The 24,080-nt window shown below is 50.6% G+C and overlaps 1 protein-coding gene across 3 annotated transcripts in view; it reads right to left on the bottom strand.

The window, feature by feature from the left end:
• FGF13 (fibroblast growth factor 13) overlaps nucleotides 1-24,080 on the bottom strand; it is a 167,300-nt gene that overhangs the window by 37,626 nt on the left and 105,594 nt on the right. The window lies entirely within an intron of this gene.

Here is a 24,080-nt window from a genome sequence, read left to right on the forward strand (position 1 = left end):
CTCCCGGCGCGGCGGCGAGCGGAGAGCCCTGCCCGGCGCTGCGGGGCGGCCGCGGGGCGCGGCGGGGAGGGGACGGGGTGCCAGGGGACGGGTGCCAGGGGAGAGGGTATCAGGAGAGGGGCTGTCAGGGGACGGGTGCCAGGGGACGGGTGCCAGGGGAGAGGGTATCAGGAGAGGGGCTGTCAGGGGACGGGTGCCAGGGGACGGGTGCCAGGGGAGAGGGTATCAGGAGAGGGGCTGTCAGGAGAGGGGCTGTCAGGGGACGGGTGCCAGGGGAGGGGTGCCAGGGGAGGGGTACCAGGGGATGGAGGTGCCAGGGACGGGGGTACCAGGGGAGAGGGTATCAGGAGAGGGGCTGTCAGGGGACGGGTGCCAGGGGACGGGTGCCAGGGGAGAGGGTATCAGGAGAGGGGCTGTCAGGAGAGGGGCTGTCAGGGGACGGGTGCCAGGAGAGGGGTGCCAGGGGAGGGGTGCCAGGGGAGGGGTGCCAGGGGATGGAGGTGCCAGGGACGGGGGTACCAGGGGAGAGGGTATCAAGAGAGGGGCTGTCAGGGGAGGGGGTGTCAGGGGATGGAGATGCCAGGGCAAGGGGTATCGGGGGAGGAGATATCAGGGGAGGAGGTTCCACGAGAGGGGGTGCCACGGGCGGGGGTGCCAGGAGCGGGGGTGCCAGGGGAGGGGATATCAAGGGAGGGGGTGCCAGGGGAGGGAGTGCAGGGGAAGGGGGGGTGCCACGGGAGGGGTGGCTGCGCCGCTCGGAGCCGCCTCCGGCAGAGCAGACACCCAAACAGACGTGACTGCGGTGAGCAAGCAGCCCCGCTGGCCCCGGAGCAGCGCCGGGCTCGGGGCAGGGCGCAGCTCCAGCCGCGCTGCCCCTGCCTTTCCCTCATCCGTACGGGCTGTCCCCGCTCCGCACCGCGGATTTATCGGGGGCTTTTTGTGCCTCTCGCCCTTCCTTCCCACCGCCTGCTCTCAGCTGCAGTTCTGCAGCAGACGAGGAAATCCTCCGGAAGAGCAATCTCCTTGTCGTTGCCATGTTCTGCCGTTCCCGTGTCCCCGCACGGAGCCCGTCTGCAGCCCGGTTCATTCCCGCAGCCCGGTTCATTCCCACAGCCCGGTTCATTCCCGCAGCCCGGTTCATTCCCCGTGGTTCATTCCCCACAGCCCAGTTCATTCTCACAGCTCGGTTCATTCCCTGTGGCCCGGTTCATTCCCCACAGCCCGGTTCATTCTCACAGCTCGGTTCATTCCCTGTGGCCCGGTTCATTCCCACAGCCCGGTTCATTTCCACAGCCCGGTTCATTCCCACAGCCCGGTTCATTCCCGAGGCAGAGGCAATCACAGGCTCGGTGGGACAGCCCTGAGAACTGGCTCAGGCAGCACTGCCACGGCAACAGGCTGCTGTCAGCCCGGGCAGCCGTGCCCCTGGGCCCCTGTGCCCCTGTGCCCTGTGCCCTGTGTCCTGTGCCCTGTGCCCCTGTGCCCTGTGCCCTGTGCCCTGTGCCCCTGTGCCCTGTGCCCTGTGCCCTGTGCCCTGGGCCCCTGTGCCCTGTGCCCCTGTGCCCTGTGCCCCTGTGCCCTGTGCCCTGTGCCCTGTGTCCCTGTGCCCTGTATCCCTGTGTCCCTGTGCCCCTGTGCCCCTGTGCCCTGTGCCCTGTGCCCCTGTGCCCTGTGCCCTGTGCCCTGTGCCCCTGTGCCCTGTGCCCCTGTATCCCTGTGTCCCTGTGCCCCTGTGCCCCTGTGCCCTGTGCCCTGTGCCCCTGTGCCCCTGTGCCCTGTGTCCCTGGCTGGCTCTCGGGGGGCTACAGAGACACCAGGGAAGGCTGTGAGAGCCCAGGCTCCAGGGGACACCAGGCACGGCTGTGACAGCCAGGCTCCCGCTGTGCTCCCGGCTCGGCCAGCTGCTGAGGGGTTTGTGGTTTGCCCTTCCTCCCCTCCTCAGCAGCAGCGCTCCAGGCCCTGTTGGGCACACAGCGGGACAAGGCCTGGCACCAGCAGCAGCAGGTGCTGCCCAGCTCCTGCCAGGGTTGGCTTAGCTCTGCAGCCACTGCAGCCCTTCCCTCAGCTACAGCAGCCCCAGCAGCTCCTCGGCCGGGAATGCCTGTCCCACGGAAGGCCGTGCCAGCCCCGTGCCAGTGACCAGCGCCCTGTGCAGGCTGTCACCTGCAGGAACAGTGTCCCTGTGCTGTGCCAGCCCCAGTGCCATGGCTGCCCCGGCTGCAGCAGCTGCTGTGTGCACACACGTTTGTTTATGAGGCAGCCCGTGCACACGGGCAGATTAAACAAACACGCCTCATTTCTTATTTCAGTTTAACGCTAGGGTAAAAATAGCTGCGATTCACAAGTTCCACCACTACCCTCATCTGCCAGTCCACATAAGACATATGAAATCCAACACAGGAGAAGCCAGCTGGGTATTATTAGCAATAACTCATCCTACTCAACTCACCAGTAACATACTACGAATTTTGCCATCTTTCCGCTTCCAATACTGTCGTGAGTGAGGCTTGTTTTCTTTCCTGAGACTCGCCCATTACTTTATAAATATTCCCAGTTTGGAAAGCAGTGTTTGATCTTCAGATCAAAGTGAAGCTGCCTCATTGTGATCTGTCCTATGAGGTCACAAGACATTGCGTTTTCACAGAGACTAACCAGAACTCAGAATTCAGCTAACCTTGAAAATCCCGGGGAAAAGCAGTATATAAAAGCCGTATTTGGGATATCTTTCTGCCAGCATTCCAGCCTGCACGCTTAAAATCCATAATGAAAATTCATTTGCCCAAATGTTCCTTGACAGATAACTAAGAGAGGAACAAAAATAGCATATATGCATAATCAGATTTAAGTTTCAAAAACAGTCCTCCAGTTTTTTTTGCATGAGCACCCTCTTCATCTATCGGAACTCCCACAAACATGTCTTCATTTACTATAAATGGCACATGAAAATGAAGATGTTGTTGGGAAAACGTCTTTGGTACAGGACCAGCCTTTGGACTACTTCAGTGTTCCAGATATAAAAATCTCAAGGAAAAGCTTTATTTTGTTTGAAAAGCAAGAACTGTTCACTCCGCCCCACACTAAAATAAAATAAAAATTACATTCCAAGTGACCTTTTGAACGTAGAAGACAACAAAGATGTTCCTTGAGCACACATTCTCTCTCTTTATGTTTATTGCAGTGGGCACATTTAAAGCTAAGGGGTTAATTGCCAGTGCCATTTCAATCAAAGAGAATTCAGCATGGGACAGACTTGTCCAGCTGCTGTCAGAGACAGTGCCATTATCTCCCTGGAGCTGCCATCTGACCAGAAGCAATTCCACTGTTTTGAAGTAGACAAAGATCTCACCCACTTTTGATTTATAATTTTTCCTCCCTGTCATCTGTTGAGCGTTTGCTCATGATTATTTCCATGATTCTGACACTAAAACATGCTTGAACCCTCCGAAGTTGCCTGGACTGGGCAGAAGCAAAGCCTGCAATCTGGCAGCCAGGCCAGGAGTGGCTCTTGGGCTGAGGCAGGGCATGGGTACACAAATGATGCTCAGAAAGGCATCAAATCCCCATCACTGGCCCAAGCTGCAAGCAGTGCTGGCTCTTTCACCCAGTCAGAGGCAAGGGCCAAAATTCTGGTTTTCTGTTCTTGCTCTCTGAACCATCTGTGTTGTGGCAGGTCCCAGACCACTGCTGTTTGCCCTGAGTTTGAATCTATCCCGGGAACAAAAGATTTAGTCAGTCCTCTCTCATGCTGAGCAAAACAAAAACTGAGACCAGGTGAAAGATACCAAGCCAGCTGCAGAGCTGACTGCCATGGAGGCTGCTGCAAGGACAGCCAGAGCCCATCGTGCACATGTCTGTGTCCAGGGCAGCCCTGAGCAGAGAATCCTTCCCAGAGAATCCTTCCCAGGCAGCCCTGAGCAGAGAATCCCTGAGCAGAGAATCCTTCCCAGGCAGCCCTGAGCAGAGAATCCTTCCCAGAGAATCCTTCCCAGGCAGCCCTGAGCAGAGAATCCCTGAGCAGAGAATCCCTTTGCAGGCAGCCCTGAGCAGAGAATCCCTGAGCAGAGAATCCCTTTGCAGGCAGCCCTGAGCAGAGAATTCCTTCCCGTGCAGCCCTGAGAAGAAAATTCCTTCCCAGGCAGCCCTGAGCAGAGAATCCCTTCCCAGAGAATCCCTTTGCAGGCAACCCTTCCCAGAGAATCCTTCCCAGGCAGCCCTGAGCAGAGAATCCCTTCCCCTAGCACCCGTCACTGCCCACAAGCCCAACGTGTGACCCTCCAGGGCACCCAGGCTCCTCTGTGTCCTCTGAAGCATCAGCAATTCTCATGACATGCTGCCATAAAGTAGGAACTGATTTCCAGCACCTTGGGTCAAAGTATCCCACCCTTAGACTAAACTGCATTCTCAGTTATTTCCTGTTCCCCTGTATAGAAAGTAGTAAAAGATTTATAGTACGCTTTATATAAACTAATAGTGTCTGGGCAAAACAAATGCTGCATCAAAATCAGACCAGAACTAAAAAATCCCAAGCCAGCTGCAAGCCTCACTCAGTCCATCTTAAACCCCAAACCACTTTTCTACAGTTACAAGCTTGAAGTTGCTTTGGCATGAGAAAAAAACAGCCTGGCATTGGGTGTCAGGAGTCTCTCCTGAGGCTCTTTTGTTCTTGCTGTTACAGAAAAAGTAGGAAAAAAAAGCTTCAAACAGCAAATCTATGGACTATTTCCACTGCCTGCCTACACTCTCCAAAAGTAGAGCATTATTTTCTGAAAAGCAGCACCAGAATCTCATCTCTGTCTTTTCAGGACGAGATAAACAAGACTTTCCCAGTCAGGGATGACACAGCAGCACTGAGGCCCCGGTGGTTTCTGCTCTCCTAAGTAAACAGAATCACTATTCACCAGGAAGCAGAGCTGCTCAGAGCCCAGTCCTGCCTCACTGAACCCCTGGGTGAAATGTGCCATGGACATGACTCAGCCTGTGCTCTGCGGGCACAGCCCGCAGCCAGCAGGGCAGAGCAGGCAGGGCTGGCCCCAGCACCCCCGGGCGTGGGCTGCACCCAGGCAGGGCTCCAGAACTGCAGCCTGCCTTCATTGCCGAGGGCAAGATGGAAAAGGCTCCTAGAGGGAGCTGGGCTTCCAAGCAGCTCCACCCAAGAGCTCAGACTTGAGGACATTTTAGTAACAGACCAACCTGAAAATTAATAGTAAAGAATGGCTACAATAAGCAGCTGCAGACAGAAGTGTTTTTATGTTGAGAGCATAAGGGACTTGTAAATAGTGATGTGAATGTTCCTGTGTGTGTGCCTATGCCATGGTTTTTTGCAGAAGTGCACTGGGCAGCCTTGCTCAGAAACAGGAAAAAAATCAAAATAGATTCCTGTGACAGCAGTGTAGACGTGACACCTAGACCCACTTTATCTAAAACTTACTTCTTCCTCAAAGGATGAGGTGACTGATTTTTATCTTCTCAGGGTACAGAATCAGGAATCCAAGCAGCAGAAGAGACCCCAGTACAACTGGTGCACGGGACTGGATGTGCCAAAACTGGCACCCATGCAGCAAGGCACAGAAACACACCCCTGACTTCAACACGTGAGACATCTCACTAGGACTACTGAGGTATTTAAAAATAATTGTGTAGCTGATGCATCATGGAAGGTTCTCATAGTCTAAGCCCATTATCTTCTCATATCTACACAAGTTTGACAGGGCAAGGTCTTGTGACTGACAAGAATTTGGGTCTTTTCTTCATGACTTGCATGACCTGCTAAATGCTCAGGATGGCCACAGCACCTCATATAAAGAACACCAGTTTCCTCTCAGATTCTCACAGAAAATACTAATGAGAGAAAACCCAGTTCTGCCTCTTCCCAGCTGTGAATTCCAACTCCTTTATACTAGATCAGTAAAAACTGGATTTGATCTGACCTGGTAGTGCAGCCATTTTTGGAAAAGGAGGGCATTGTTTGAAGATAGAAAAACAGAAATATTTTTACCTAGGCTAATTCATATTCAGTCATCCCAAAATGTCAACCACAAAAGCTCATCTATGCAGGGCATAAAAGATCAGCACCAATCAGCTGGGAAAGGTCACAGAACAAACACAAGGGATCCAGTCCCCAGCTCTGCAGGCTCCCGAAATGGGAGCGTGCTCTTCCTGTGCCCGGGGGAGCTGAGCCAGGGACTGGCAGTGCCCAAGTGACCCCTCTGCCCACCAGAGCCAGGCAACACTCCCACAGCAGCATGCACAGAGGGTCTGCTCCTTCACCTCCCAGCACGGTGGCTCTTGGAAACATCAGTGCACTGACAGCTGCTGTCCCTGAAACATTTCCATCTCAGCATGGCACACAGCAGAAGTGTGGGCTGTGTGCCACTGTCCAACTTAACATAAGGCCACTTTACACATGACAGAACACTGCAAATAGTCCTGCACGGAGCCAAGGCAAGTTGCCTGGAAATTGCCACATTACTCAAGTAAGATCTTTTCACACCTTTTCACAGATCTGATGGTTCATCCTTTGTCAACAGCTTGGTAAAACCAGACTCATTGGGTGCCCAGTGAGCTGGAGCCTCTGAGAGCTCTCCTCCTTCCCCCTGCACGTAAGCATGTCCCCAGCTCCTCAGAGCCACGCTCCCTGCTTTGCTCAGAAGGAGCTTTGCCCCACTGCTTGGCTCCATCCAGCTCAGAGCCCAGCCCCTGTGAGCCTGTGATGGATGCCAGCCTGGCAGTGCCCAGTGCTGTGTTAATGATGCAGGACTCGGCTGCTCCTAACCATGCCAACCAATTACACTGGGGCCAGAGGAGCCCAGCACTGCTTTTCTGTGACTTCACCCCCATGCCAAGATCGTGGCACTGCATTCACACAGACAAATGAGAAGCTGAGCAGAGTGGTCACAAATGAAAGGGACTCTGAGAAAGAAGTGTTGTGTCTTGGATGGAAGCAGAGCTCTCCAGGAACTGGGGTTAGACCCTGCACCAGCCAATGATGCTTCTGGAAATGTGGAAGTGGAGCCTGGCTCACTCACTGGCATGGAACTGGGACCAGCTTACCCAAGGAAAATGCTGGTCTCAGCCTCTGTAAGCAGAAGGAAGGTCTGTCCTTGAGGATTAGGAAAAGAGCCACGAGCCTGAGCTTCCTTTGGGTCTCAGCTCACCAAGTAACAGTCATGGTGTGAACAGAGTGTAACAAGACATATCTGACTGAAGCGATGGAAAAGGGAGCTTTACCTAAGCTCATCTGACCAGGCTCTGGGCTCAATACTCACAAAAGGAGAGAGAAAGGCAGCTCCAGATGGCAATTCATTCCCATACAAAGAACACCACTATTTTCCCAGCTTTATGAAGGAAAACGTTACCTCTGCTTTACTGAACTTGTTGCAGAGTGAGTCAGACTGTACTTCATGCGTTGTTATGATAAGTGATATTTACCACCACCAAAATTAAGTGAACCCTTAATGAAGGTCAGTGCAGCTCAGGGTCTTGCTTCTGGCAGTGCTCAGTCACACACGGGAACAAAAATCCAGCTCAGTCACACTTCCCACACCCAACTGGTCCTGCACAAGTCAGCCTCATGACAGGAGCTGCTGCTGGCAGGAGCAGAACAAAGGTGACATCTAGAAATCACACAGGGATTTTGAATTGAAAAGTACACTGCATCATGAGTAAACAGAAGAGAATTCATTGTCACAGGTTAGATGCACTGTTTTCACAAGCAACACCATGAAAAATATTGGCCAGCAAACAGGAACATGAACCACAAGCCAGCATCTGCTCTGTGGGATTTAAATAGGTTTGGAGACTAGAAAAAATGTGTATGCAAATTTCACAGAAGCAAATTAAAAGAAATTCAGAGAAGTCAATTCAGAGAAGGAAGCTAATGGCAGAACATCTGCTGCTGCTCCCAATATTCGCAATAGAGGCTGGGAACATTTCTGGGGAGTCAGACCTCATCAGAAAGCTCAAAAAGGTTCTGTTGCTATGCAGAGAAGCATTGCTCAGAAATCAGAGAAAGAGACAGGAAGCTGCCCGAGCTCAGCACTGTTGTTCCTTGCTTAGGTCCAGCTGAGGCACAGCAGGGCCACGTTTGCTTCTACAGACCAGGTAATGTCCCACCCGTGGCACATTTCTACCCAAACCCACTGCAGAGGAGCAGACTAAGCTGCACAAGTGGACACAAAGACAACACCATGATTTTAATCCAACCCCCAGGCCATATGTATGGCCTTTGCAGCACCCAGTCATGCAGCTGAAAGGTGCTGAGTGAATGCACAGCAGACAGACACCCTGTTACACAGGTGATGGTAAATCCAGGCTTTCTGTCCTCTCCCTTCCGCCCCCAGCCCCTTGTTTATCACTCTCATTTCCACCTCCTCCTACCAGATCTTCTTTCCTTGTTTCATGCAAAACTACAACATGCTTCTGATGAGAAGTAGTCACAACATCCATCAGTATCTCCCGATACTGATGTCCCTACCCTTCAGCTGAGGTCAACTTAACCTTGTTTACAAACAAATAAGATTAGTTTAGCTTTATCTATAACATTCCAGGGCTTGGGAGCTTTTGCTGGGAAGGGACAAGGAGCAGACTTAGATTGTCAGGCACAGAAATAAGCCTGCTGGATTGTAAGAAGTTCTCTGGGCATATATTCATACAGACACAAACACAGACATTTTTTCTTCTTCCCGATTCACAAATATGAGCAAACCCAAAATGCTACAAAAAGGCTGAGATACACAAACACGAGAGAATCAGAGGGGAGCTGTCAATGACGGAAGAAACTTTCACCTCCCTCAGTCCTTTTTTTCCCAGTTCTGCAAGATATGAAACATCTTACTCAGTAACTATATTTTTAAACCTTTACTGCCATAAATTTTAGCCTACTTAAAATTTTCTGATGTACAGTCTTTTCAGGAAGCTTTCAGCAAAATATAGAGTTTCCTGTACAGGAAGTATGCAGTAAAATATGAATTTGTAAGCAGCTACAAACCAAACAAACGGAACAGATTTCCAGTGCTGAAAGTACTGGAAACGAATAGAATGACGAGAAAGAGAAGCGAGAAGGACACCTGCAGTCAGTCGGGGCAAGTGCCCCGCGAGGCTCCCGCCTGCCGCGCACTGGGGAAGGTTTAACAGGGTACAAATCCCTCTGGGTTTAGTGAAATGTGCTGCTTTGAGCTTGCTAGCATAAGTGAAATATGCTGTTTGGTCTGGTAACTGCAGCACTGCAAAACTGCCCCAGCTGAAGAGAAAGAACGCGAATTTTCAAGTTTAAGAGGTAAGAGATAAGAAAGACTCCTCGGACATTGATACAGACAGGGCAGGGTGACCCAGGAGTTCTTTCTGTACTTTCTGACAAAAACTGAGTACAGGTGTAACTAGCTGTAAGTGTAACCTGAAATCAGCAGAATGAATATGCATGAACCTATTATAAAATTCTGTGCATATGTAAATTAGTACAGGGTAACAAAAAAGGGATCGGGAGTTCTCAGGGGCATGCATGTCCTTTAAAGAGTCAGGATCCCTCCCATGCACCCCGGGGCACCCCCGGGCAGCGCCCGCAGCGCTCCCGAGCGGCTCCGCCGGCCGAACCCGGCGCTGTCCGCGGTGCTGCCCGGCCGGGCCGGCCGCTCCGTACCCGGCCCGCATCCGCACCCTCATCCCGGGTCTCCCATCCCGCACCCTCATCCCGGATCTCCCATCCCGCACCCTCATCCCGGATCTCCCATCCCGCACCCTCATCCCGGATCTCCCATCCCGCACCCTCATCCCGGGTCTCCCATCCCGCACCCTCATCCCGGCTCCCCCATCCCGCACCCTCATCCCGGCTCCCCCATCCCGCACCCTCATCCCGGCTCCCCCATCCCGCACCCTCATCCCGGGTCTCCCATCCCGCACCCTCATCCCGGATCTCCCATCCCGCACCCTCATCCCGGGTCTCCCATCCCGCACCCTCATCCTGGGTCTCCCATCCCGCACCCTCATCCTGGGTCTCCCATCCCGCACCCTCACCCCGGCTCCCCCATCCCGCACCCTCATCCCGGGTCTCCCATCCCGCACCCTCATCCCGGATCTCCCATCCCGCACCCTCATCCCGGGTCTCCCATCCCGCACCCTCATCCCGGATCTCCCATCCCGCACCCTCATCCCGGATCTCCCATCCCGCACCCTCATCCCGGATCTCTGATCTCCCACCCCCGACCCCTCATCCCGCCCGCTGCTGCCCTGAGCAGCTCCTTAGCCCGGGCACAACACCCGGCCCTCCACAGCACGGTGACACGTCCCCACACTGCAGGTACATCCCCACACCATGGGCACGTCCCCACAGCACGGTGACATGTCCCACAGCATGGTGACATGTCCCCACAGCACGGAGAAACATCCCCACACTGCAGGTACATCCCCATACCATGGGCACGTCCCCACAGCACGGTGACACATCCCCACACCATGGACACATCCCCACAGCATGCTCTGTACCAGCTGCACACTGAAGCTGCCCAACAGACACCCCAAAAACCAACCCACAGCAAAGGCCCCGAGTGCTGCAGAGCCCCTTCATCCTCACTGCCAAACCTCTGCTGCTGCAGCACAGAGGCACCAGCAGTGACAGCCCAGTGCCACACCTGCCCGTGGCAGAACCAGGGCAGAGCAGTGCTCACTTGGCCCTGCACACTTCACTGTGCCCAGACCTGCTCAACTGACCTCGAAAACAAACATGGAAGCCACACGCCATCCATAGGACTTGGTGATTAGAGTGTTGTTTCTAATCCAGAGTGACACAGCCCAGCTGGCATCTCAGCTCACAGTTAATCTGAACGCTCTGCACAGGCTGCTGCTCAGATTCTTGTTTGATATTGGGTATTGTATCCTGCACACACTACTGATCAGATTATTGTTTGATATTGGGGTATTGCATCCTGCACACACTGCTGATCAGATTATTGTTTGATATTGGGGTATTGCATCCTGCACACACTGCTGATCAGAGTATTGTTTGATATTGGGGTTTGTATCCTGCACACACTGCTGATCAGATTATTGTTTGATATTGGGGTTTGTATCCTGCACACACTGCTGATCAGATTATTGTTTGATATTGGGTATTGTATCCTGCACACACTGCTAGTGAGATTATTGTTTGGTATTGGGTATTGCATCCTGCACACACTGCTGGTCAGATTATTGTTTGATATTGGGTTATTTTACAAAAGTCCCTGGATCTGCTCTTCCCTTCTAGCCACAGGGCGTTGGTTCTTAGAGTAATCTGATCATTTCACATACCCCATGCAGAGAACACACTTTTTCATTATGGAAGAAAAATAAATTACCCCATCATAAGCCTTCAGCTAAAACGTGGACAAAAAGAATAGATAAATTAAGAAGGTTTTGTATTGAAAATGTTTTTACGTTATTAACACCACGACAAGGTTGCCTTCAGTTAAGGTTAAGCACAGTACTCTGATGAAAGGCAATTAGAAAAGAAATGGAATGGTTTGTTTTTTCTCTAACGCAATTCTTACACCTGACAAAAGCTTGGGCACAAAATTACTAAATACGTGGTACAGATGTTTAAAAGGCTATAAAATCAACCTGTTTGACATGTGAAACATATATTTAATCAGGACAAATTTGCCAGTTCAGCAGCATATTCAATCTATTTGCAATACCAAACAGTAGGAATGAACAGCAACACCTGCCTTTTCCTTCTTAAATGACTTCTTTCTACAGTTACCAAAGAAAGCTCACTAAGTCTAAGAACAACCACATTCTTAGTATTAAAAAAATTAACCTCTGATTTCTTTATATAGTTTATAACCTCTACAAAGGATCAGTTGCCAAGAAATACCTTCTTGTTTTTTCCTGTAAAAAACCATTGCTTAAATACATCTTACCTGAATAAGACTTTCTTATCCCCAAAGCCATGCTGCCTTCCAAGCTGCTCCTGCCCAGACAATTGCAGTCTACATTTGGAGCAGACACACAGGGAGGAGATCAGAGAAAGTTTAAGGCACATTTAAAGTATTCTCTAAGGTATTGGCCAGAAACATCAAGCCCATACTCGTGGTATAGAGAGATCATTAATGGGCATTAGTGACAGACCATTATGACTTTCAGAATCATTAAAGATTCATAATGTAGCTGCATTGTTCTGGCAACATCTCACCACTTCGTAGACATAAATGTACCTTTCTCCTACATGATTTACTTAAACTTATTATTTTTCAGTGTCAGATTTTGTTTTCTGCCTCCTAGAATTACAAAGAGAGGCTGTAACAGGATCCTGCAGTGCATCACACCAGCCACAGGAGCCTGGTGCTTGGTTTATTCGGTGCCCTTTCTGCAAGGCAATTGCAACGGGAATAGCACAACAACATTGATGAGGCTGAATATGTACCATTGCTTTCTACTTTAAATAAGCTGAATTACTGATGCACCACACATGTCACAAGCATAAAAACACTTGCAAGAATGAAATTCACTAACAATTCTGAAATAATTACCCTTTGAAATGGTTAAGCTTTATCACTGCCTTTCAGGAGAATTCACCATTTGGTATTTGGATATAGTGAAAAATATTGCAAATATGCTACTTGGGACCAATCAAACCTGCAACTCCCAATGCAATTTTGACAAGTAAGGAAAACACTGAGATTTGCTTTTAAGGATGTACACTACTGCAAACAGGGTGCTCCAAAATGTGGCTGCAGTTATACTTCAGCTGTGGTAATAAAGGGCTGGATTTAAATTTTCTCCTGCTGAACTGGACTAAGCCCTTGTTTAACCCATCTTTGCTCAGTACAGTAAATTAAACAGAATAGTAAATTAATGCTCACACATTATGTAAATAATGAGATTTAGGCTCTTTAGAAGCAGAGTCAGATTTTGAAGTCAAATATTGTCTCCAAGTGTGATTTGTTCCCTGTGAAACCACAAGTTCCAGGCAGTAGAGAGGAGCTGTTAGCAAAGGCTCTGAGTTTGCAGACACGTTTTGGGGGAGCCTGAGCTCGGCCCACCACTGTGCCCACTGTGCCCACCCCGCTCCTGTGCCAGGCAGAGCACCCAGCTCCCTCCAGGGAGCAGCAGCCCCTCGGTCCCTCCTCACTCTCACTGCCACTGCCACTGTGTGGGCTTTGCTGTGCCTCAGCCCACTTCCAGACCCTGGGCCTTGGCTACCAAAATGAGATCTGGCAGCCAAAGCCTCCCAAGAACTTTAAATTGGCAGCATTGATGCTGTGCTGATCTAGGCCTGAAAGGGGAAGCTCACCAATTCACTACTAATAAACAATTTTCCAAAAATAATATTTTAGTGTTTACTAACACACATGACTGCTTATATATTTGGAATTCACAACATGAAGTATGCAGAAACACACCATGCTGTGAACTGCACAATTTTAGAATATTCCCTGTTTCTTACACCACGATTGCTCTTAATCAAGCTGTGAATAATCCTGATATCCAACTGCACTGTACAATTAAAACCATCCTTAATTGCTGTTGCCAGAAACAAACAGTACCTCACAAGGAAAACTGCACTGGGGCAAAAAACTGAAGTTGATTTTGAGACGTCTCCACTTGGAAATGGCACTGTTTTCACCAGAGGAGTAGCAAGTCCATTTCTAATGGCCTGCTGATTCTATTGATTCCAGGACTGACCTTGAGTCAGGAGGTTTTCTGTCACCCGTGTCAGCCACTGACAGGCAGGCAGAAGCCCAGAGCGGCTTTGTTTCTGCCAGGCAATTACAAACAAGGTTAATCCCTCGTAAATGCACTTCTTACTGGCAACAGGAGGCTCCCAAAGTCTGCGTTACCTTGTGGGGATAACTCCCTAGAACTGACATGGATCTTACGCGTTTGCCTTCCCAAGTGACCACTCCACGTGATGGAGCCCCAGCCAAAACCAGCAGAGGCAGGCAGGGAGGGGAAAAGATGGCTTGGAAAGGGCATTTATGTTCCTAACCATCCAAACAGAAAAGCTCATATTGGCCCTCCAAAAGCATCCCTTTAAAGCAAACGTGGATCCGTTTACCCATGGCATTACGTGCCAGAACAGGTAATTTGGCACATCCCGGGGGATTGCTGCCCCCCGGTGCCTTGCTGCTGTTTTGGGAACAGAGCAGCCAGAGCATTATCAAGCACTCTGCTCTGAGAGCACAGCCACACATCAGCACAGTGCTCCACCCTCTGCGTGTGCTCTGCACGGCACAGGAACTCTGTCCTTTGGCCATGATGCAATTATTATTTTGCATTATCATGCAGGCTGCAATAAGAGCCAAGCACTGCCAGAGAAGCCAGCACAGGCAATCCTGTTTCACAGAATCCTGCTTTGTGCTTTCCAATACATCTTGTCCAGACAAAACCAACAATCAGCCTTGCCCTTCCTCCCTGGAATCCAACAACAAAATCCCCAAGCAGCTTGTCTGACAGGCAGAGGCCAATTGCTCAGGCCCCACTTCTGCTGCTGCTGCTGCCACCAGAAGATCTCAAATGCAAACTCTGGCTGAGCACGGCCAGCACTGCTGCCTCAGCAGCCCCTGCAACGCTGCCCAGCAGCTGCAACAGGAGCCTGGCAGGAAAATGCAGATAAAAGGGCTCCTGCCTCGCTGCAGGAGGAGGAGCAAGGAGAGCAGAGCTCGGAACTGCCCAGACAGACACAGCTCCCCTTGGGCTCTGGAGCCTGCACAGACTGCTGCTGTGTTAGCCATCAGCAGATTTTCATTAACCCGTTCAGAAATACCAATTTCAGCTCCAAAGAAAAGTGACTCGATCCAATTTTATAATTTTGTGTTTCAGATTAGTGAAAATATCATATATTTGTAAGGGAAAATACATTTTCCTCTCTCCTTTTGACCCATTTGACCTGTCGTGCAATCTAAAATGAAAGTAGTTAATATTCGGATGCAGGGAATGTTTCCGTTTCTACTTTCTAAAGGGAAGCTGAGTGAAATCAGCGCAGCAATTTCGTTCCTTGGCTTCATCTGCCACCTGGTGGAACGAGCGGGGCTGGCAGAGAGCAGCGCTCGGCTCCCCCAGGCTCCGCAGCTCGGGGCTGCAGGAGGCAGCGAGCAGCGCTGCAGCTGCAGCACCTGTGCAGCTCAGTGTGCAAGGCGTTCTGCAGCCAAGGCAAGCTTCCACACACGGGGCACACTGAGTTCCGATTGTTAACCTGTGAAACTACGGAGCTGCGAGCTCCCAGATGTCAGACATGGTCCCAACAATTTATAACTTATGAAAACCTCCTGAGCCCGAGAGAAGCTCAGATTCAAAATCAGGACTTGCAGGCAGATACAGGATTCCAAACAGAGAAGCAAAAGAGATGCTCTGGTGCTGCCTGCAAATAGCTGGAAATGCCCTGCTGCTATGCCATGAAAATAAAGCAGGAAAGACAGAACTGGTGCAAGCCTCAGCTCCTGGAGCTGCTGTGCTCTGTCTGGAACAGGATGTTTATTTTACATTCTCTTCAGAGCATTTCAGCAGAACTGCAAAGCCAGGTATGCCCAAAAGTAACTCCCCTTTCCTCAGAGTGAAATCAGCAGCCCTGGCAGTGCTGTCCACACCCAGCACAGGACAGGGTGACACTGCTGGGGAAAAGCTGTGTTTAATCCTTCAGATTTTGTTCTTAATTTCTCCTGATATTTTTTAACACTGTGAATCATTGATATTTTATTTTCCTGTGACAACACATGAAAAGAAACTATTGAAAATGTGACCTAAGCCCTGGACAGAAAAGGAGGAGCAGAATTCCCTGAAGTTTTAAAGAAGACCCTGCATTCTTTCGAAAGTCAGCCTCAAATTCTCTGTATATGTTCCAGTAAAAGCAAAACACTTTGCAAGTGGATTGAGACCACATTTACACGTGGGAGCTCCTGATGTGGAGTCCCAGGACCAGAACTCCATGTGCTGGGTATATACAAAAAGGATTTCATCCTTGCCCCACGATCCAGACTCTTCTCACCAGCCACAGATGGTAATGCCTTGAAGTTTCATCTGAGCACAAAATGGAGCATTTTTGTCCCCAAAAGGTTCCATGGCACTGACAGGAGCTGCAGGGAGTACGACTGGAGAGTGGCAGTGAAGGTCCTGGCAGAGTGAAGGGTTTTTGTGCCAGGAGCACCCATCAGGCTCCAGCTGGCACCGAGCTCGCCCCGGCTGTGCTGCCCTGGGCACGGGCACAGAGCAGCACAGAGCTTCTTACAGCAGGGCTCACTCAGCATGCTCAACAAGGAGAAGAAAAACCTCTCGCACACAGAAGAGCCATCACCACCTATTCTGCAGACACTATTTTGGCCTACTTTCCTCACTAGGTGAAACACTCCCATGACTCGAGCACTCAGAGAAATCTCAGTAAAGCTTTTGCCACTAGAGGAAGCTATTCCATAATTCTTTTTTCCAGTGGCATGGCTGTACCACCGAAATCTCAGTGGAGCTTCTGCAAAATCACCACTGCTCTCTTCCAGCTGTTCTTACTGTGCATTCCTCTGAAATCAGGAAATCCTCAGTAACTGTATGTGTGCTTATTCTTGTGCCAAAGAAAAAATAAGTTCAGAAAAGCCATCGAGTTCCTAACCTGGAGAATTTCTGTCTCTTTTAGCATGATGGTGTTTGTGCAGCTCTACAGGCAGCGAAAGGGAAAATGCAGGTGATTAAGCTGGGGGCTTTCAGGGACTCTGCTGATCTGTAAATACAATAATCCTAGGCAGAGAAACTTAAGGTGGATGACTTATTAACGTGGTCCTATCATCAGCAAGTGCATCAATTTTCTTCACTATTTCTTGTCTTTTTTTAAAGTCTTTGAGCACCTGAACCTCATCTTCAGACCATCAGACTCCAGGTGACCAGATTTAGGATTCATCCCCTTGAAGAACTGTGTAGTTTTGCATTATTGCTCCATGTCTGAACAGGAGCAAATTTTAGAGCATCCCAATTTTCTAAGAAAGATTTGCCCTTTCCAATCTGGCCTTGGTATAAACTAATATGAAGGGAAACAGGCCAGGTCATTCTGTTGGACAAATCTCAAGCTCATAAAACATCTGTGGCTGATGATGCCAGAAACAGCTGCCCTTTCTCCATCCCCAGAACAAGCACATCCCGGAGGAGATCACGGAGAAAGGTTTGTTCAACAATCCCAGTTTTTGGTGCACCCATCACAGCTCCTGTACTCAGAGGAATCCTCTGTGCTGTTCATCTGGCTCCCAACTCATGAACTCCAAATCTGACTCTGTATCTTTAAACATTCCACTTCCTGTGCAAAGAAGCAGTTGTTGAAAAAAAAAGTAATTTAATTTAATTACAATTCTTTTAATTAAGGAGCTGTGTAACTACATTCTCAGTTATATTGGGAGAGCTCTAACTCCACATCTCAGCATCAGAGGGAGTCCTACTCCTGTTTGATTCTCCCTGCAAAGTCAAGCAGAGATGTTGGAAGAGCGGCTTTAGTGACCAACATTCAGCCAGCAGCACCAGAAAAAGGAGCAAGAAAACCCCCAGGAATGTATTCCAGGCTCTGCAGTGCACCCACAGCACACAGCAGCACCCAAATGTGCTCCCTGTCCTGCTGGCAGCCCCAGCAGCCTGCTCTGCACCTCTGCTCCAGGCTGCAGCACTCAGAGGAGGCTCAGACCCTCAGCTGCAGTGAGCTGCTCTCACAGGGATGTATCAGCCCCTGGAGCAGCTGGATTTTATCCTGGAGGGCTTGGAGGGATCCCCCAGCCATGGCAGAGGCCAGGAGTCACAACTCTGCTCCTGGGGTCCTGTGGCCCTGTGTCACTGCAATGGGCTTGTGGCTCTGCTTCAGCACTGAACTGCAGAAGATTTGTCTGGTGGTCACTGCAGGAAAGGTGCTCACCCAGGGGGCACTGCCAGGGTTTCTGAGTGCCTGGAAGCGGATGGGGTAAATGTTAACTGGCCACTGATGGATGTTAATGCCACCACAGATGCCCACTGGAGTTCTGAACTCGTTATTCTGCAGCTCCCTGTGCCTCTGCATCAATCACTTCCCTGTGTGTACTCGACTCAACACGCACTGCTGACACGTTTCCCAACTCTTGCCAGCTTCAAGCCAGAGAACTGATGAAAATAAAGGTGAAAGGCAGATTAGTATTTAGCTCTTGTTATGTCAATCTTAGCAGTCTTCTAATAAATGGAAGTCAAGAAAATAGTTATTATCAATTTCTCAGCAGCGGGCCGTGCCTGCAGGAAAGCCAGGCTTGGTTTAACTGGGCAGGGGAGGAAGCCTGGGACAGAGGAGGAAGAGCTGGGCAACTCTGGGTGCCCAGGGTGGGCACACGAGCCTGTGAGAGCTGCAGCTCACGGGGACAGGGAGAGCCAGGGGGACAGGGACAGCCAGGAGGACAGGGACACCCATGGGGACAAGGACAGCCATGGGGACAGGGACAGAACACTCACATTTCAGGGACACCCATGGGGACAGAGACATCCATGGGGACAGGGACACCCACAGGGACACCCAGGGGGACAGGAACAGCCAGGGGGACAGGGACAGAACACTCACATTTCAGTGACACCCATGGGCCCAGGGCCACCCCGGAGCCCAGTGCAGCCCTCAGGCGGTCCCTGCTGTCCCGGGGTGCCCGTGCCAGCGCTGCTCCAGGGCACAGCAGCCCCGGGTCCTGCCCTGCCACTGCCAGAGGGGATTCACCAGCCAGGCAAACCCGCAGCTGTCCCATGGGCTGGGAGACTGGGTGAAACAAGAGTCTCTTCATGCTCCCTGCTCTGCTGAGTTCTTGCAATCGATCTCTGAAGCACCCAGTGTTTGTTTTTGTCCCTGGCTGCAATTACAACTCCAGGAAATGTGATAAACACGACTTTCCCACAGGGATTATTACTCTGCAAGCCACTGGCTAACCACCAGATATAACACCTCACTGACACCAGCATCGTTTTCAAAAAGAAGGACTGGGATGAACGTCTTACAGTAATGATGTTAATTACACCGGGTGGATAAAACCAGAAAAACACCCAGAGAATTCAGTGAGGGCTGCTGAGATCCATAATGCTGAAATAGCCAAATGCAATTAAAAGACTCACTCTTTAATCATCAGCAATTTTGCAGCTCCACTGTAGGACAGAAACACTGAGGCCAGTGCACTGTGAAAAGGGAACAGATTTCTGCTGTGCCCTACAGCTGACAAGCCTTTATCTGTGGGATGTGTGGCATTTAATGGGGTCCTTTAACAGACTTGGCAACACCAGGCAGATGACTGTACCCGTTAGAAGCCATTTCCTAAAGCATTTATTTATCCCAGCAGATCCATGGTTTTTAGGCAAAGAGAACTGAAATGTCAGGAGACAAGAGGGGTGTCCAGGGGTGAGGAGGACACGCCTGAAGAGCCAGGGTGTGTATGTGTGGGGCTCTGGGGGTGGGACACAGCCCCAGGGCCCCTGAATCCGCTCAGTCCCTCAGAGCAGCACCACAGCCCAGCCCTAGGCAGAGATCTTTCCTCAGAGCCCCTCAGGTACCTCAGGGAAGTTTGGCTTGCAAGGACCCCCTGGCAGTGAGAGCAGGTTCTGCACGGAGGGAAGGACACAAGCCCTGTGTCCAAGGGCAGAGCCAGCAGTGCCATCCATCCCAGAGCCACCAGTGCCATCCCAGAGCCAACAGTGACATCCCAGTGGCAGCAGTACCATCCCAGTGCCCTGCAGGGCAGGAACACCCCTGACCCCAGGCCAGGTCTCTGCTGCACTGCTGCTTTCCCCAGCCCTGGCAGCAGCAGCCTGCAGGGAGGGCATGGCAGAGGCAAACCCCCCCTCCCAGAGCTGAGGGAGCCACTCAGCTGTGCCACGGCCTGCCACGCACAACACAAGGCACCCCCAGCTTGGTACAGTCAAAAGAAAAATAAATGTTCAGGCAGCAAACAGAGACTCTTGACTCTTGTGGCCCCAGAGATGAGCCAGAGGAGAGAGCTCTTTCATCATCCCCAGTGTCATCTGCTCATTCACTCAGCAAGTGGTGGCACGGGAGGGAAGCAGTGGAAGTTTTACAAAATAAATACTCCTACAGCTGTCACCAGCTTCCAGGCATCCAGCTAAAAGGAGGCATTTGTTTTCAAATTGCACATTATGGCTTGGAAGGGATGAAATTATCATCTTCATCATCAAATACTTCAATATGTGTAATATGCTAACGTCTGGGAGCCACAATCGGGTCCTCAAACTGAATCTGCAAGGGGATGGAGGCAGACATCCTGCTCCGAGCAGGTAATTAGCATCAAACTGACAAATTATTGTTTCTGCCATCAATAACCTGATTTAAATTGCGGATGGAAACACAAATAACAAGAGGCAGCCCAGCCCAGCCCAGCCCAGCCCAGCTGCTCAGCAGCCAGAGCAGCAGAGGCACAAAGTCCCCCTGTGCCCCCAGCCCTGGGACCAGCCCCAGCAGGGACGCGGGGCAGCACAGTGGGACATGGCTCCTGCAGATTCCCAGGATGGGAGGAGCTGGGTGCCTTTTCCCCGACCAGAACTCACAGACAGAGCTCAGCAATCACATCCCAGAGTCGTTTTTAAGCTGTGCTCCAGTCAGTGCAGATTCCTGCTCTGCACTCCTGCCTGGGTTTCCCAGAGCTCACACTGACACTGGATGTTCTATCTCTGTTTCCCAGGAGCTCACACTGACACTGGATGTTCTCTCTGGGTTTCCCAGAGCTCACACTGACACTGGATGTTCTCTCTGGGTTTCCCAGGAGCTCACACTGACACTGGATGTTCTCTCTGGGTTTCCCAGGAGCTCACACTGACACTGGATGTTCTCTCTGGGTTTCCCAGAGCTCACACTGACACTGGATGTTCTCTCTGGGTTTCCCAGGAGCTCACACTGACACTGGATGTTCTCTCTGGGTTTCCCAGGAGCAAACACTGACACTGGATGTTCTCTCTGGGTTTCCCAGGAGCAAACACTGAATCTGCACTGGATGTCCTGCCTGGGGCTGTTCTGTCTCCCCTAACCCAGCCCTGGATTGGGTTGCCAGCCTTGCCATGGATCTCCAGCACCAAACCAAGGAGGTTTTGCTGATCAGCCAGCAGTTCCTACCTCAGGGGAAGTGCAGGGCAGCGTCTGAAGCCTGCCATGGTTTGTATCTGCAAGCCTGAAGCTGCCCACAGTAACTGCCTTTGACAGGACAGAATGAGCTTTGCAGCCAAAATAACTTGTTCTCCGTCACAATGTCCACGACAGTCAAGGGAAAACTCAGAGCAGAGTTTACAAATGAGCCGTGGCACAGTCACAAGTTCTCATCAGTGATAGAGCCAAGGTTTCTAGAAAATAAGGAGCAATGCAGTGAAGTGTTTCCTTTGAATTTAAATCAATTGGATGCCATCTTTTACCTAAACATTCCTCTGCTTCAATAACATTTATACAAGAATATATGATGCATATTTACTACTATTTTCTTAGTTCAGCTTTTCTTCTCACAGCACTTCCCACAGGTCACAGATTTAACTCCAGCAGAGCAAAGGGGATGTCTCTGTCTACAAACCTGGTACCAGTGGGAAAATTCAGCAAAATAACAGCTTAGAGACGTGAGAGAACTTGAATATCACCTGGAGGGCTCCACCTGCATTTGATGTGATGGCTCTCAGCTAACAGCAGAAGTACAGATTTGTTCCTTAATTCAAGCACTGAACAGCACAGCTGGTCTGAGCTCTTCCCCCAGCCCTGACCTGCTCTGCACCCAGCACCTCAGCACCAGAACCATTTCCAAATAATCACAACTTTCATTGTCAAGCACAACCTTTTTCCACCTGCATGGGAAAACAGGTATAGCATCCAACAGCCATGTACCAGGGAATTTTCTGCAAGGCTTATTTATATCAAGAATAACAGGAAAATAAAGGAATTACTACACCGGGTAGAAACAGAAGCCCACTTACCCTAAATACTAAAAAGAAAAGTATATGTATTTTTCACTCGGTACCTCCTTTTCACTGCCAACTCTATCTGATACTATGAGACTGGTTTAAATACCAAAACATCTGAATGTGAATCCCTGCCAAAAGCTAGCTGCAATTAATCTACAACTTGATATTTTGATCACTGGCACTTCCATGGAGACACAGATAGCAGAAGCCCAAGTACATCTCCAGCTATCCCCACGTGAACTTCAGTTTCTAGAAGACCCAGTTCAAATTCACTATATTTAACTGTGTCTTTACAGAAAAAAATGAACTTTGCATAAAAGTTCGGGAAACCAACACCCAGCCTCAGATTGAAGAGTCTGAAAACACAGTGCCAGAGTTGGAGTCTGAGAGGAGCTGAATTAACAACTCCGTCAGCATTTTGGATCTCAGACCCGTCCATTTGTCAGCACCAGGAGCACATTCAGGAGCACAGAGCCTCAGGCAGCCCCAGAGTGACCCCTGAGCATCCCCAGAGCCAGGTCAGCACCACTGCTGCAGGCAGGAAGGGTCCTGGGGCCCCAGGCAGGAACCATGTCAGGATTTTCTCCTCAGCTCAGCTGAGACCCAGCCGTGTTCTTACAAGAGATGCTGAATCAAAACCCTCCTAAGGACATCTGGCTCGACTTTGCTGCATGGTCTGCATCAGCAAGCAGCTGGAGAGTTTCCTTATTGAAAATGTTACATATGAAAAGTGCCAGAAAGGTACCTTTGAGTCATGCTGATAAATCCTGGTTCAGCAGCTGGCAGGGGAGCTGACAGATTAGCCAGAGGGGCTCTCTGGGCAGGCAGCACTGCCGGGCTGATCATGTTCAGTGAAATGCAGCTGCAAGGAATGATCACATCAGAGCCAGGCAGCACCTGGCTGCCCCAGCACTGGCACCAGCTGGCAAGCAGGCTGCAGGGGCACACAGGGACCAGGAGCACCAAGGGCAGGTCTGCAAGGGTCACACAGGGACCAGGAGCACCAAGGGCAGGCTGCAGGGGCACACAGGGACCAGGAGCACCAAGGGCAGGCTGCAGGGGCACACAGGGACCAGGAGCACCAAGGGCAGGTCTGCAAGGGTCACACAGGGACCAGGAGCACCAAGGGCAGGTCTGCAAGGGTCACACAGGGACCAGGAGCACCAAGGGCAGGCTCCAGGGGCACACAGGGACCAGGAGCACCAAGGGCAGGCTGCAGGGTCACACAGGGACCAGGAGCACCAAGGGCAGGCTGCAGGGTCACACAGGGACCAGGAGCACCAAGGGCAGGCTCCAGGGGCACACAGGGACCAGGAGCACCAAGGGCAGGCTGCAGGGTCACACAGGGACCAGGAACACCAAGGGCAGGCTCCAGGGGCACACAGGGACCAGGAACACCAAGGGCAGGCTCCATGGGTCCCACACCAAGCACGCAGCAAATCCCCGTTCTCTCCACACTGCTGCTGTCCTCCTGCATCCCCAGGGCCAGGCTGGCATCTCCAGAGTGGCTTTTGGGCTGTACACTCTCCCTGTGCAGCTTCCTCCTGGGCTGTATCCCTGTCACACACCGCTCATTGTCTTGCATACAAAAGGACTGAGGCCAGATGTAAAATCTGCAGATAAAATCTTTAAAACAGGACACAAACTCACAGCGGGTCATGCCAAAAACCTCTGATGTATAGCAAGCCTAATCTTCCTGAATAATTGTTTTCCTTCCTGTCCCACACTGCTGTATTTTTCTCTATTTTAATTTATTTTAATAAAACATACGTTTGTTTGGAAACAACATATATTATCGAGCTGTTTCTGGTTTAGAAAACAGAATCATTAACATGATATAGCACACAAGTGCATCTCTAGTTCGTGTTATTTTCTGCTTTGTCAGTTTGACTCAGTCTGTTCTAAATTGCACAAGCTATTTTAATGCCTTTTTTGCAATTCAAATCTACATTCTGTAAGTACAACTGAAAAGATAACAGTTCATTTTCAGTCTTGCACTCAAATCTGTTGAAGGAGGCTTTAGCTGAATATTCTGTTATTTAAGATCTCTTTCTGATGGTATTAATTTTAAAACAAATTTGCTTAAAAAGCTATTCAATGAAAAAGGTGAGGCTTGATTTGAAGCTGGTTAATGGGTGACTCCCTGCCCAGGCAGGTTGCAGACGAGCAGGAGATGGGTGCTGCAGACAGAGGCTGAGACCTGG

This window comes from Lonchura striata, chromosome 14 (genome assembly GCF_046129695.1).
Source record: "Lonchura striata isolate bLonStr1 chromosome 14, bLonStr1.mat, whole genome shotgun sequence".
NCBI lineage: Eukaryota > Metazoa > Chordata > Aves > Passeriformes > Estrildidae > Lonchura > Lonchura striata.